Here is a 13,599-nt window from a genome sequence, read left to right as displayed (position 1 = left end):
AAGAGGGTTTTTGGAGCTGCAGCTCGCTCTCTACTCTAAAGATGTTCAACACCTTTGGCCTCTTTGTCACAAATTTGACAATAAACTTTGAAATGGCCAACACTTCGGCAACCCACGGCATCTTCCCCACATCCTCCATCAACAAATCCAAGCTATGTGATGCACAAGAAGTCCAAACAATTTTTGGAAACTCCTCATGCAACATACAGCCCATACTGACACAATTAGAGCCATTATCTGTAATACCTGCACTATGTTCTCTGGGCCTATCTCCATCACAGCCTCGTGCAAGCGTCTCCAAATGAACTCCCCGGTCACCACTGTACCTGGCAAAGAGGCATCGATAACCTTTAAGAACATAGTGCCCTTGCAGGAGGACACCAAAATGTTACACACTTCTTTTACGTACATCCAGCCATCCATCACATAGAAGTGTGCACCCATATTTCTCCCATGTAGCTCTAAGTGGTTGTATGTCCTCCTCTACTTGCATACGCTCGCTCCTAAGCTCACGGGTGCGCGAGGCCTCATATAACTGCCCCCCAAGTCACATGCATGGCTCCACCACTCAATTTGTCCATAAGTTGGGCTACAGAACCCCAAATCTGTTGTGCAGTGCTGCATCCCCATAAACAATGTTGTACAGTCTCAAAATCTGCCGCACACCTAGGGCAGGAAGGTGCTACACCGAAAACCAATCTCCATTGATTGGTGGGGAGACCACCATATAAGAATAACCAAAAGAAATGAGAGATCTAGCTCCTTTTGTAAGAGTGCCATGTTGGAATTAGGGTTGCAGGAATGCACACACAACTTCAAGAAGATGAGGAAGCTTGAGCACAACACAGTAGTGTATTATGAGTGCCAAAAATGAAAGATAACAAGCCCTAGAAGATAATGGGCGTATATACAATGCACGGGGGAAAAAACCTCCTAGTGAGGGAAAAAGTGCCCCGGCGGTCCTAAGTGTGTTCACACACATCACTACTATAATATGGTAACAAATCCCCCCTGGAGTGATGCGGTGAACAAGAGCTAGCACTCATGTATAGGGAAGTGTCTAGCTATGTGGACGAATCCACAAAAGGGAGTAAGCCCAAAGCTTTGCGAAAAGCTTCGAACTTCTCACGAGGCAGAGCCTTTGTGAAAAGGTCTGCAAGGTTATCCTGTGTTGGCACATAAGCCAAACTGATCTCTCCTGCAGAGAGTCTCTCCCTGACATAATGGTAGTGCACCTCAATGTGCTTCGTACGAGCATGGAACACTGGGTTCCGCGCAACTGCCAATGCGCTCTGACTGTCAGTGAAGATGGTGGTGGCAGATGGCTGCCCAACACCCAAATCAGCCATAAGGCGTCTGAGCCACACACACTCAACCGTAGCTGTGAAAGCTGCCCTGTACTCAGCTTCACAACTAGAAGTGGCCACAGTAGGCTGCTTCTTGCTCAACCATGATATGCATGAGCTTCCAAGCATGAAGCAAAAACCACTCGTGGACACGCGTGTGTCATAACAACCAGCCCAGTCAGAATCTGAAAAAACATGTAAATCTGGCGGCAATGATCCCCCCTTGGGATAAAACAACCCAAGATGCCGAGTACCACTCAAATAGCGAAAGATACGCTTCACTGCCTGCCAATGCTTAATGCCTGGGCTATGCATAAATCTGCTCACCTGTGAGACTGCAAACTGAATGTCTGGCCTCGTAATGCATACATAAATGAGGCAACCAACAGCTGTCTGATAGAGTGTGACATCAAAGTGATCTCCAGCATCATGAAGACTCAACTTCAAACCTGTCTCCATTGGAGTAGCAATAGGCTTGCAGTCTTCAAGGCCAAATCTCCGCAACAATGTTTCAATATACTTTGTCTGACACAAAGCAATACCTCCATCACACTGCTTAAATTGTATCCCCAAATAATGATGCAAATGCCCCAAATCTGACATCTCAAAAGAGGCATTCAAATCAGCCTTAAAATCAGCAATATGACTCTCATTTGGTCCTGTGAGCAGCATGTCATCGACATAGAGAGCAATGATTAGATGTACACCATCCACACGTTTAACATACAAAGTGCTTTCTGTTGGACTATTCTGAAACCCATGTGCAGTCAAATATGCATGTATTTTTTCATACCAAGCTCGTGGAGCTTGCTTTAAACCATATAAAGCCTTTTTTAACCTGCACACTTTGTTTTCCTGCCCTCTTTGAACAAAACCACGAGGCTGCGATACATACACCTCCTCATGCAAATCTCCATTTAAGAACGCAGTCTTTATGTCCAGCTGATGTACATTCCAACCATTATGAGCTGCTAATGCACAGATTCTACGAACAGTGGTCATACGACATGTGGGAGCAAAAGTCTCATCAAAATCAATGCCCTTCTCTTGAGCATAACCTTTTGCAACAAGCCTAGCCTTATGGCGATCCACTGTGCCATCAGGCTTACGCTTCAATTTGTATACCCACTTAGTGCCAATGGCCTTCTTGCCAGGGGGCAAGTCACATAAAGACCATGTACTATTCTTCATAATAGCATCGTATTCTGCTTGCATAGCAGCCATCCAATTTTCTGAACTTTGTGCCTCATCAAATGAAACAGGCTCACTTTCATCGCACATACTAGAAACAGCCAATGCATAACAATCTGACGCATAAGAGGCACCATGAGAGCCAGAACGAGTGCGACTAGACAAAGGGGCATCCAACTTGCTGTCACGCAAAGTCTGCACCAGCCATCTAGGCATATTCCTAGAGCCCTCAATCTCTTGTCTCTCATCCTCAAGTGCATCATGCACATCTGCATCAGATATAGGCTGATCTGTGCCATCATTTAAAACCTGCATAGGCTGAAAAACTGCCTCATGAGGTATTGCACTTGACTGTGCACCACTGAAAAGAGGCAACAATGTATCATAGACATCACGTGAGCTGATATCTGTCTCCTTAGTACATGAAACCAAGGGCTGAACTGCATCTTCCACAAATACAACATCACGGCTAACCAAAATGCGCTTTGTCTGTGGATGATACAAACGATAGCCTTTGCTCTCAGCACTATATCCAACAAAAATACATTTGACAGCTTTGTCATCCAATTTTCTGCGATGTTGCACAGGCACTAATGCATATGCCAGGCAACCAAAAACACGTAAATGGCCAACAGATGGCTTGCGGCCATGCCAAGCCTCATATGGAGTGACAACCTGTAATGCTTTGGTGGGACACCTGTTTAGTACATAAGTGGCACACATGACAGCCTCAAGCCAAAAACCATGTGGTAGACTTTGACTCTTAACCATACATCTTGCCATTTCCATGAGAGACCTGTTTTTTCTCTCAGCCACACCATTTTGCTGTGGTGTATACGGCACTGTACATTGGTGTTTTATCCCACGCTCAGCCAGAAATGCATTAAATTCTGAAGACATATACTCCCCCCCTCGATCTGAACGGAGGGTGCCCATCTTACTTTCTGACACATTTTCAGCCATAACCAAAAACTGTTTGAAGCACAAAAACACTTCGGACTTTGCCTTCAAAGGATATACCCATGCATGCCTGGTAAAATCATCAATGAAAGTCACGAAGTAAAGGTAGTTTCCAAATGATGGAGTTTGCATGGGTCCACAAACATCACTGTGAACAAGCTGCAATCTGCGTTCAGCTCTCACTGATCCATCTTTGGGAAAGGAAGCACGCTGCATTTTACCCAATATGCAGCCCTCACAAACATGCTTGACAGGTGCCTCAAGCTTAGGCAAAGAAGACACCATTTCAGATTTCTGCAGGCGCAGCAAACTTGCAAAATTCAGATGACCAAAACGTGCATGCCATAGTTTTGCATTTGAAATAGCCTGCGTATCCATAATAGCACATGCTGAATCCTCTACACATTTGCCACCCATATTGAGCTTATACAGCCCTCGACATAGTGAACCAGATGCTACAATGATGTCACCACAAGAGAGATCATGAACAGTACATCTGTCATCCACAAATTTTACAACCAAACCTGTTTTGGCAAATGCGGAGACTGACAGCAGATTCTTTTTGATCCCTGGCACATACAATGCATCAAAAAGTGTAAAGGTGTTGCCATTTGCAACATTCAGCACAATCTGTCCAACTCCTTCAACGGGATAAGAGGAGTTATTGGCACAAGTGACAGTATTCCCTGTGGGAGCAGACTCAAGGAAAGTGAATAAACTGCGCTGCGAGGTGATATGCTTAGTGGCACCACTGTCAAAGTACCATACATCTGAATCTACTGCAGACATACATGTGTCATGCAAAGATGGGTCATAACTGCACTGCGCATTGAATGCCCATTCTGTATCTAGCACAACATTTGCAGATTCATTGTTAGAAGGAGAGGCATCTGCAACAGCCATACCAGCCTCTTTCTTCTTAGCCTCTTTCGCAGCCAGCTTAGGACACGCTTTGATGACATGATCATTTCCTTTACAGTACTTGCAAAATGTCTTCTGTTTGTCACCCTTCTTCTCATCTTTGTCTTCCTTCTTTGGTTGCGCAGCATTTGCAGATTTCTGCTTACTAGAAGAAAAGCCAGCTTTACCTTTCCCGCTTCTCTGACTAGCAACGAAAGCTTGATCTGCGACACGCATATTATTCCTGTTTTGCCTTGACTGGTCTTCTTGCAGCAAAACAGAAACTAACTCCTCAAATGATAAGGCATTGGGATTGCCTTTCATCATCAAACGAAGAGTGGAAGCAAAACCCTGATAAGAATCTGGTAGACCATTCAAAACAGTCTGCACAAGTGAACTGTCTGACAGGATTTCATCTGCAGAAATGAGCTGCTCTTTGAAATCCTTGATCTTTGTCAAAAAGCTATCCATAGAATCACCTTCGTTCATATGCTCATTCTCCAACTGTTTTCGGAGGTAAGCAACACGAGCCTCATTTCTTGCCTGATACAATGTGGCAAGTACATCCCAAGCATCCTTAGAAGTCCTGCAGGAGCGAATATGTGGGATAATGGTACGTTTGACAGACAGCGCAATCAAGGCATGAGCCTGCGCATCTCTACCATCCCAACGAATCTGCTCTGCTGAAAGTGGTGGTTCTCGAACAGCTGCTACAGCACTTGTGCCTGCACCATCATCTACAGTACCTGTTTCTGATGTGTTTGCAGCATTCCCAGCCACAATAGGACGTGCATCAATACCCTGCACAATGTTCCATAACCCCTTTGCTACCAATACATGTCGCATCATATATGCCCACAATGGATAGTTGGTGCCATCCAACTTATCCTCAGCAGCCAACATGCGGAATACATCATTGTTGTCAGCCATGGCCAATGACTGTACTACTAGATGTAAATGCTGTCTGTAAGAGGTAAACCTGTATAAAATCGACCTGTGCTATGCAGCACAGCCCAAAACAGACGAATGGGCACCTGTCCTGCAGATTTTAATCTTGACAGAAAATCTGCACAGTAGGACGATTTTGCCTGCGCAGTACTTGGAATGCAAAAACGGAGGGCGAAATGACTTCAGATCAAAATTCTGAATCGACCCAGCCCTTTGGGCTCTCCCACGGCATATACTAACCTGCAGACGCTCGTGAAACCTCGTTGCAATCGGAGGAGATGAAGCGGCAGGTGCCGGTGATGCTGCCCGGGAGAAGGAAGCCTGCTCTGATACCAATTGTTGGAATTAGGGTTGCAGGAATGCACACACAACTTCAAGAAGATGAGGAAGCTTGAGCACAACACAGTAGTGTATTATGAGTGCCAAAAATGAAAGATAACAAGCCCTAGAAGATAATGGGCGTATATACAATGCACGGGGGAAAAAACCTCCTAGTGAGGGAAAAAGTGCCCCGGCGGTCCTAAGTGTGTTCACACACATCACTACTATAATATGGTAACATGCCAAAGTCTATGCTAATATCTATGTTGTATCACTGGAGAAATATCATAGCTCTCCCAATGAGGCCTGAGAGTAGGGATCCTATGCATCTATCGAGTGAGGAGAAGCCTAGCATTCCGAACGGTGAAACTGAAAAAATGAAGGCTTTTCAAAGGATCGAAGGCATCAATCCACTCCCACTCTCCTAGATCCCACTGAAGATATCTGATAGGACTGCCACCATATAACCACAAACACCAAGAGCCATGAGTCACTATCTGAGTAGAAGGATCAATGAACCAATGCTTCCCCGAACGACCAACAATCCTCACTAGACTAAGCCTAGTATCTGGAATGATCTCCTCCATGCTACATCTCCTCAATCTCCCTCCAGGCATGATAGAGTAAATGATGCAATCTGTAGCCTCCTGGTCCGGGAGAGCAATGACCTGCAGAGGTATGCCTATCCTCGAAAAGACTCCCAGCCAACTTGGATGATAGTCTCCATGAAAGGTCCTAGAGAGCCACTCATGCGGAATAGCTGCATCAATCCAATCAATACGAATGCGAGAGCCCCTAAGATGCTAAATTGATGCAGCTCTCCGATCCTCCGGAAGACTCTTAAAGGTCTTCCAAGCAAGAACTGTGTATGCATATCTCTCCCATCTTGACCACTGCATATAACGAGATGCACCGAGTGGCTGACCGGCCTCATCCCTAACGAGCTCTTTCCACATAATAGGTTGTCGGTCAACCTCATCCAAAGACCTAGAAAGCCTTTGTCACAAAAAAGGTCTCATGCTTCTCCATGCTCTAACAATGGTTGCAATGAGAGGGGAAGATGGTGCCATGATATCAGCCTCTGTGAACAAAAACCGTGTGATGAGCATGTAATCTCTCTTGACCCGAGGTGTACATCCGGAAATCTGAGATAAGAAAAAATCCTTCCAAGGCTCAGTGCCTGGTAGGAAACCTCTGACCACTGTGAGTCAAGCTACCCTAGCACGAGTGTCTGAGGTGCCATCCAAACCTGACCAAAGAAAATTGCGGATCAATCTCCGCAATTGACCAATGCACACACGAGAGAAGCACCAACAAGAGACAATAAACCAAGCCGAGGCAAGCAATACCTGATTAGCCACCAAAGCTCTGGAAGCTAAATCTAATCTCCTGGAGCTCCAATGAAGGAGCTTCTTTCAGATACTCATAAGTACCAGAGCAAATTGCTGTGTAGGAGAAATATCAATCCCAACCTGGCATCCCAAATATCTAGTAGTGCATTCTCTACTGATCCAAGTAAAACCAAGCTCTGCCCCCCAAGCAACTCTCGGTGAATCACTAACCCAAAAACCAACAGATTTGTGCCAATTAATGAGTGCCCCTGTTGCCAAACAAAACTCCTCTAGTGCTACCCGGAAGGAACATAAGCATATATATGAAACCTCCAAGAACATGGCTGTGTCATCAGCTAACTCAGAGTCAACCAATTCCTCTTGACTACGAATAGACAACCTCAATCCAGAAATACCAGCAGTGGAGCGGAGAAAGATGTTCATGGACTCTGCAACTATGATATATAATAATCTGTGCAGATCTGAAAGGACAACGGCTGTAGGGCATTGGTGAGGAGCACGCTGGCTCTGTTACCAATGTTGGATGGCGGAAGCTCTGCAAAAACACACACACAGCTTGAACAGAGAAAATGTGAGTGAGAGAGAGTGTGCTGGAAATGTACTTTGATAATAATAAAATGTGAAAATACAAAGTACTATAAATTCTAGGTCTAAAAGACCAACACACAATAAGTGTGTTCACACGAGAAAAAAACCCATGTCCAGCCATGGTAAAAAGTGCCATTAGTAGACTAGTTCACACCTGAACTCCTATGAGGAGAAATGGCTAACAAACACCTACAGGAGTCACAGCGTCGTTACCTTTGGGATTGTCCCAAAGGCGTAGCGTGTCTGCTGGCAGATCCTTTGTCTGCATGCACCATTACCTAGGGAGCAATAGCCTGGGCCTCCAAGTCAGCACCAACCCTAGCATATGAGGAGACAGGACAGTGCCTTGCCCTTCTCCTCTCTCACCACACTATCATGACAAGCCCGTTTTCAGCAGCCCTAGAAAGGGGGAGTACCACAAGCACCTATCAAAGGGTGGGAGATCATTAGCAATATAGCAACATTGCACAAATGGCGTGCTTGCTGCAGTGAGGCCATAGAGGGCACGACCACGTCACCTGCTGAGTCCATCTAGAGCATATGGAGGGACATCATACACACCTTCCGTGGGAGAAGTTGCGAGGCAGCTCTGAGCGTATGCAGAAGCACCGAGAGGCTTTTGTGTGGATCTAGAGCAATAGTCCTTTCCTCAGGGTCAGAGACAGCGAGGTTACTTGGCATTACAAGCGGCTTACCTGTTTGGTTCTCTCCCCCCCCCGCACCCCCACCCCCCCCCCCCCCCGCGCCCCTCCGATTGTATGAGATAGCCTTCCTCGAGAGCGGCCAGCCAATGAGGAAGAGCCCCTCTATGTCCCTAACTGTTTTTCTTGTCTCCCTTGATTGAGATTGGGTCATGTATTGCATTTTGGTAACTAATGGAAGGATCTTTTCTTGTGGGAACTTGTTTCCACATTAAATCCCTCCCCAAATTCTCGGGTGCCTGCCAGGTGTGCTTCGCACGTGACACCTAGGCTCAAGTGACTATATCTGCGTCTAGGGAAATGTCTCTTGGGTGCCTAGACCAAACTCATGTGCTTGGCTCTTTGTATTGGATAATCCCCCATTCCCACAACTTGTACTTTCCAAATATTTGGGTGTCCTAGAGTCACCAAACCCCTTTCACAATGGGAAATGTCCCAGTGTGTGACCACCCCCCCCTCCCCCGACGAAAAAAAAGCTTCTTAAAAGTTGTCCGCAACTTTAAGCTTGAAGCCATATATCCAAGATATAATCATGTCCCATCAAGCGGGCGAGATGAGCCAGTCTTATATATCTAGTATAACTAAAAGGATCCATGTCCTAAATAAATGGGCAAGACAAATCAGTCCCATAAGTGCAGGTATCATAACTATGTCCCAAATAAACGGGCGAGACTAAAAAAGTCTCCACAATACAAATATCCAAATCATATCTCTCTATCCGTACTCCAAGAGTATATCCAAACAAATAAGTGTTGTTGTTGAATCTAGCAACTCCAAGGAGTAGCCCCTCATTCCCTAATCCCCAGTGTCACATCAAATGCATGCTACTCTCCATTGGTTTTCATGCTTACAACCGCAAACACCAGGCCGAGAAATAGAAGACCAATTGACCATGCACACGAATGTAGAATGTCCACTAGATCTTAGTGTATAGATCAATTCCCCATCATATTAGATTCCAATCTACAATCTACTAACACTTGGTGTACACATAAGTTCTCTTGCCAGTAATGTGGCAGTCCACATGACCCTTGGCCGACACATAAGTCCTCTGCCAACTAGGCATCACATCACATCACTTGCACTCTATGTGGGTACTCTAACCAGACACCATTTAGGAGAGGTGGGCTCAAGTCCACTCTACCAATTGCAATCTGTGTTGGTACTGTGACCACACCTTGGAGGAGAGGTGGGCCTCAAGTCTGTAACATTCATTCACAGGCATAGATATCATGTATCCACATTGCTGAAAATGAAACATATGCATAGCGACAGCACACTCAGGCCAACACACACCACCCCCCCCCCCCCCCCTCTTGATATCTTTATTACCAAGGAGTACTTCAATTGTACAAGGTTTGGAGGCTTCCCAGATTTGGAGGTTTGGAGGCTTCAATTGTACAAGGAGTACTTCAATTGTACAAGGTTTGGAGGCTTCCCAGATTTGGGCAAGCCAGATTATCCATATACAATACCGTATACATGATAACGATATACAATGATGCTTTCATCATAACCATACACAAGGTTCCCTGAAACCTGGTCAACATCTTGTGCGGGTACTGATTCTTGCCCTCATGTACAATAGGCCAACATATAGAAATATTCAGCTGTGAGATTGCCAAATAATAACCGTAAGGAAAATGCCACATAATCTCAACTGTAGATATGGTGGTACAATCGATAGGGCATCCGATAGGAGCTCAAACAACAGGCTGGTACAGCATTTAGTTCATTGAGTGCAGAGCCAACACAACAAATACAGCAGGCTAGTTCATTATTTAAGGCATCCGGTACACCTAGTACAACAAGTACAGAGGTTGGTACAACAGGTATAGATGGAGGTACTAAGGTTGGTACAGCCGGTACTACAGATATTGGTGCAGTCGGTACAGAGATTGGTACAACTAGTACAGAGGTTGGTGCAACAGTTACATAGGCCAGTACAACAATAGGGAGCTTGATCCAACATTTCTCCACAATAGAATTGCTGCAGCACAGCCTGTAGGCAGCCAGGAGCACAAGTGAAGTGCAAGAGAAGGGATGGAGAGGGCTGATTTCTGGTTCCCAGCATGAGTGTGTACAGAGAGCCCATCCATTTGTTTGAACAAGAGAGAGGGCTTGCGAAATAAATAAAGAGTGACTGCCAAACTTGCCCCAAATGTGTCTACACCTCATAATGCCACTTGTCAGGCTAATGCACACACTTGCCCCAAATGTGTGTCTACACATCATGATGCCACGTGTCCATAGATGTGTCTTCACTTGCTCTAACCACTTGTATAAACAGTGTGAATCCTATTACTCACAAGGTGTCCAACTTATTAAATGCCCACTCTATTAAAATGAATGTGAAAGCCTTTAAAAATCAAGGTGCCCATTTAATAACTTCTCCACACATTAATAAGTGAATGTGGACAGCCAAATAAGAGCCTGTTTCCATGCTAAATCCTTTCCGAAATTAAACCAAGCATGCTTCCCAGGTGACACACGGGCCCAAGTGGCTCTCTCTACATCTAGACCAAACTCCAAGCGCCTAGACCAAACCTTGGGCGCTTGGCTCTTTGTATTGGATAATTCCTCATTCCCAAAGCTTGTACATTCCAAGTATTTAGGCATCCTGGAGTCCACCAGACCCCTTTCATACAGGGAAATGTCCAAGTGGTGACAATTTTTTTTTGTGAAACCACTACTTCATTAAGGTGTCCCAAGGTGGGAAAACTACTACTTAGATATCAAAAACAGTGGAAAACACTTCCAGCTGTTGAGAGGAAAGATCTTTGAGGTCAAAAGAATCTCGGAGTGAAAGGTAAAGAGACCTCCTAAAAAAAGAAAAGCATATGATCTCATCATGGCAGAAAATCAGTTGATTTCGTGCATGGTTGATCGTCCACAAAGGCCAATATCTAGTCCAGGAAAGGAAAACCGTGTAATCTGTCTCTTGGCTTGGCGATGAGAACCCCTCTTGCAAGAGGCAAGTGCAATTTTTCTCTTAGCTAAAAAGGTGCCAACCAGGAATGCACCCACAATGCTTTTCCACAAGAAAAGTCATTGTTTGAGAGGCAATTTGCTCTTCCAAATTGTAGTCAAAGAAGCCTTCCACCAGCAAAGAGGTTTGTTTACATGCCACAAGTGATTTGCATGTGTTGTATCCAAGGTGGAGGGAGCAAAATTTTATAAGCTCTAGCTGTCATGAGGTGATGGAAAGAGAAAGAAGAGTAACCTAGAAGTTTCCTATCAAATTTCCAGTCTCTTAATCTTTCCTCGTCCTCAATTGGAGGCACCGGCTGAAAATCATGCAATATAGATATTACTTCATGCCATACATGCCTGTGATGCATACCCAGTTTATATCTTCTGACAATTGTGGAAATGAAAATACATTGCCTTGATCTTATCAACATCATCATCAACTAAGCGTACACCAAACTTAGAGAGGAAGTGTGCTTTTCGGGGTTGTAGTGCAGCCAATGAATGCTGAAAAGACCTACCCCAATGAATACTTTCTTTTCGCAAAGAGTTGCCTCTATATGGAGGTCTGCCCAACCAAGAAAGATGACAAAGAAGCATTTTCCAGTCATGTGTAAGCTTGGTGAATAAGGGCGGCCTTCAAATCTTCCAAATGTGACCTCTTGATGGGAAACTATCCAATCTCCAAAAGCTTTTGTTTTCATTGTCCGAATCAAATGTGCCAACATCAAATTCCCAAGGTTGCTTTTGGTTAAGGAATTCAAGAAGCAGAGTTGCCTTTCTTGCAATGACATGGTAGTGAATATTGAGTATATTTAGGCCTCCATGCATTTTGGGAGTGCATCACACAAACAAAAACACATAGGTCAAAGTGCATGCACTTGGCCCACATACGTGACCATGACCAAGGTGGTCACAAAGAACCACAACATACACAAACACGAGTTCAAAGTGCACACACATGCACCACATACATGTCCAGGGTGGTCACAGAGGACCAATGGCATGAGCTGTCTCCACAAATCACATGCATCTCTAAAGAAGTCATTGTCTGAGCCCTATCTTGCTTTTCAGAATGAATCATGTGAGAGTGGTGAGAGGTGTTATCATGAAAGTAAGGCGAATTATTGAAATCCATGGATATGTTCAGAAGGAGCGCCATATCACAACTCTATGTGCAAAAGTTTGCGATGCATAAAACACTTGCAAACTCATACAGCTGTCTTGCAATCATACATTGCACCACAAGCCAACGACCATTTGGATCATTGTAAGCCACATAGTTGTTTCTCGTACCGGTATGAACTGGTTCGTACTGTACGAGTCGTACGGTATCGTACGGTATGATTAGCCATTTATAGCCGTTGCGCTACCCGTTTCTTGCGCAGTTTTTTAGCCGTTTTAAGGGCCGTTTTTGGCTTGCTTTGTGGCCCATGTGACATGTCACATGTCACATGTGTTTAGGCCTTTGCTTGGCCCATTGCCATGGGCCATGGGCCATGGCCCATTGAACATTCCTATAAAATGCCCATCCCCTAAGCTTCTCTTAAGGCTCTCATTACCCAAGAGTCAAGACTCAAGTGACCATCAAGCCCCCCCCCTCTCTTGCTCAAGTTGAAGTGACCATCAAGCCCCCCTCTCTCTCTCTCTCTCTCTCAACTCTCAACTTTCAAGCCACTCTCTCCCCCATAGGCCATCTCTCAAGCCTCTCTCTCTCTCAAGCCTTTAGGCTCTCTCTCTCTCAAGAGTCAAGACTCAAGCCTCACTCTCTCATTTTCTCAAGCCTCTCTCTCTCTCTCAAGCCTATCCATATCTTGAATTTTCTAACTTCTCTCTCTCTCTCTCTATTACAATGACGAGGGAGAAGAATGAAGCCTTCAATGTGTATGCTATCCATGTAGAGAAAGCCGATGGAAAGTCCAAGTCATATAGGTGGACTCGTAAGTATTGTGGCAAACAATACACAAGTGGAGTTACTAGGCTTCTCCAACATCTTGGAAAGGTGGGGGGGCAAGTTGCGCCATGCAAGGAAGTCCCCCTTGCTATATCCGATGTGATCTTCAACAAGATCAAGGGTGGATTGGGTGCTCACCGTGATAGTGGTAGAAGCTCAAGGGCGGATGATGAGGTCATTTCCCCGCCTTGTGATACATCCTCCCCCGCCGCCTCCATGGGTGCCACCTCCGCCTCCTCAAAGAGACAAAGGCTTGAGTCTCCCATGAGGCAAGCCACTCTAGCCCAAGCCACTGGGGGGTTCTCTTCTTCTCTATCACATCTCCGAGAACGGCAACGGCTAGCAGATATAGAGATTGCACGCACCAT

The 13,599-nt window shown here is 45.2% G+C and overlaps 1 protein-coding gene across 5 annotated transcripts in view; it reads left to right on the top strand.

Annotated features, from left to right (window-relative positions):
• The window catches only part of LOC147632217 (uncharacterized), a 56,905-nt gene that overhangs the window by 35,264 nt on the left and 8,042 nt on the right, over positions 1–13,599 (top strand). The window lies entirely within an intron of this gene.

Source organism: Cibotium barometz, chromosome 14 (genome assembly GCF_041138505.1).
Source record: "Cibotium barometz isolate CiBa-2024 chromosome 14, ASM4113850v1, whole genome shotgun sequence".
Taxonomy (NCBI): domain Eukaryota; kingdom Viridiplantae; phylum Streptophyta; class Polypodiopsida; order Cyatheales; family Cibotiaceae; genus Cibotium; species Cibotium barometz.
Note: the sequence above shows the minus strand (reverse complement) of the source record. Positions and strands in the feature narration are given on the sequence as shown.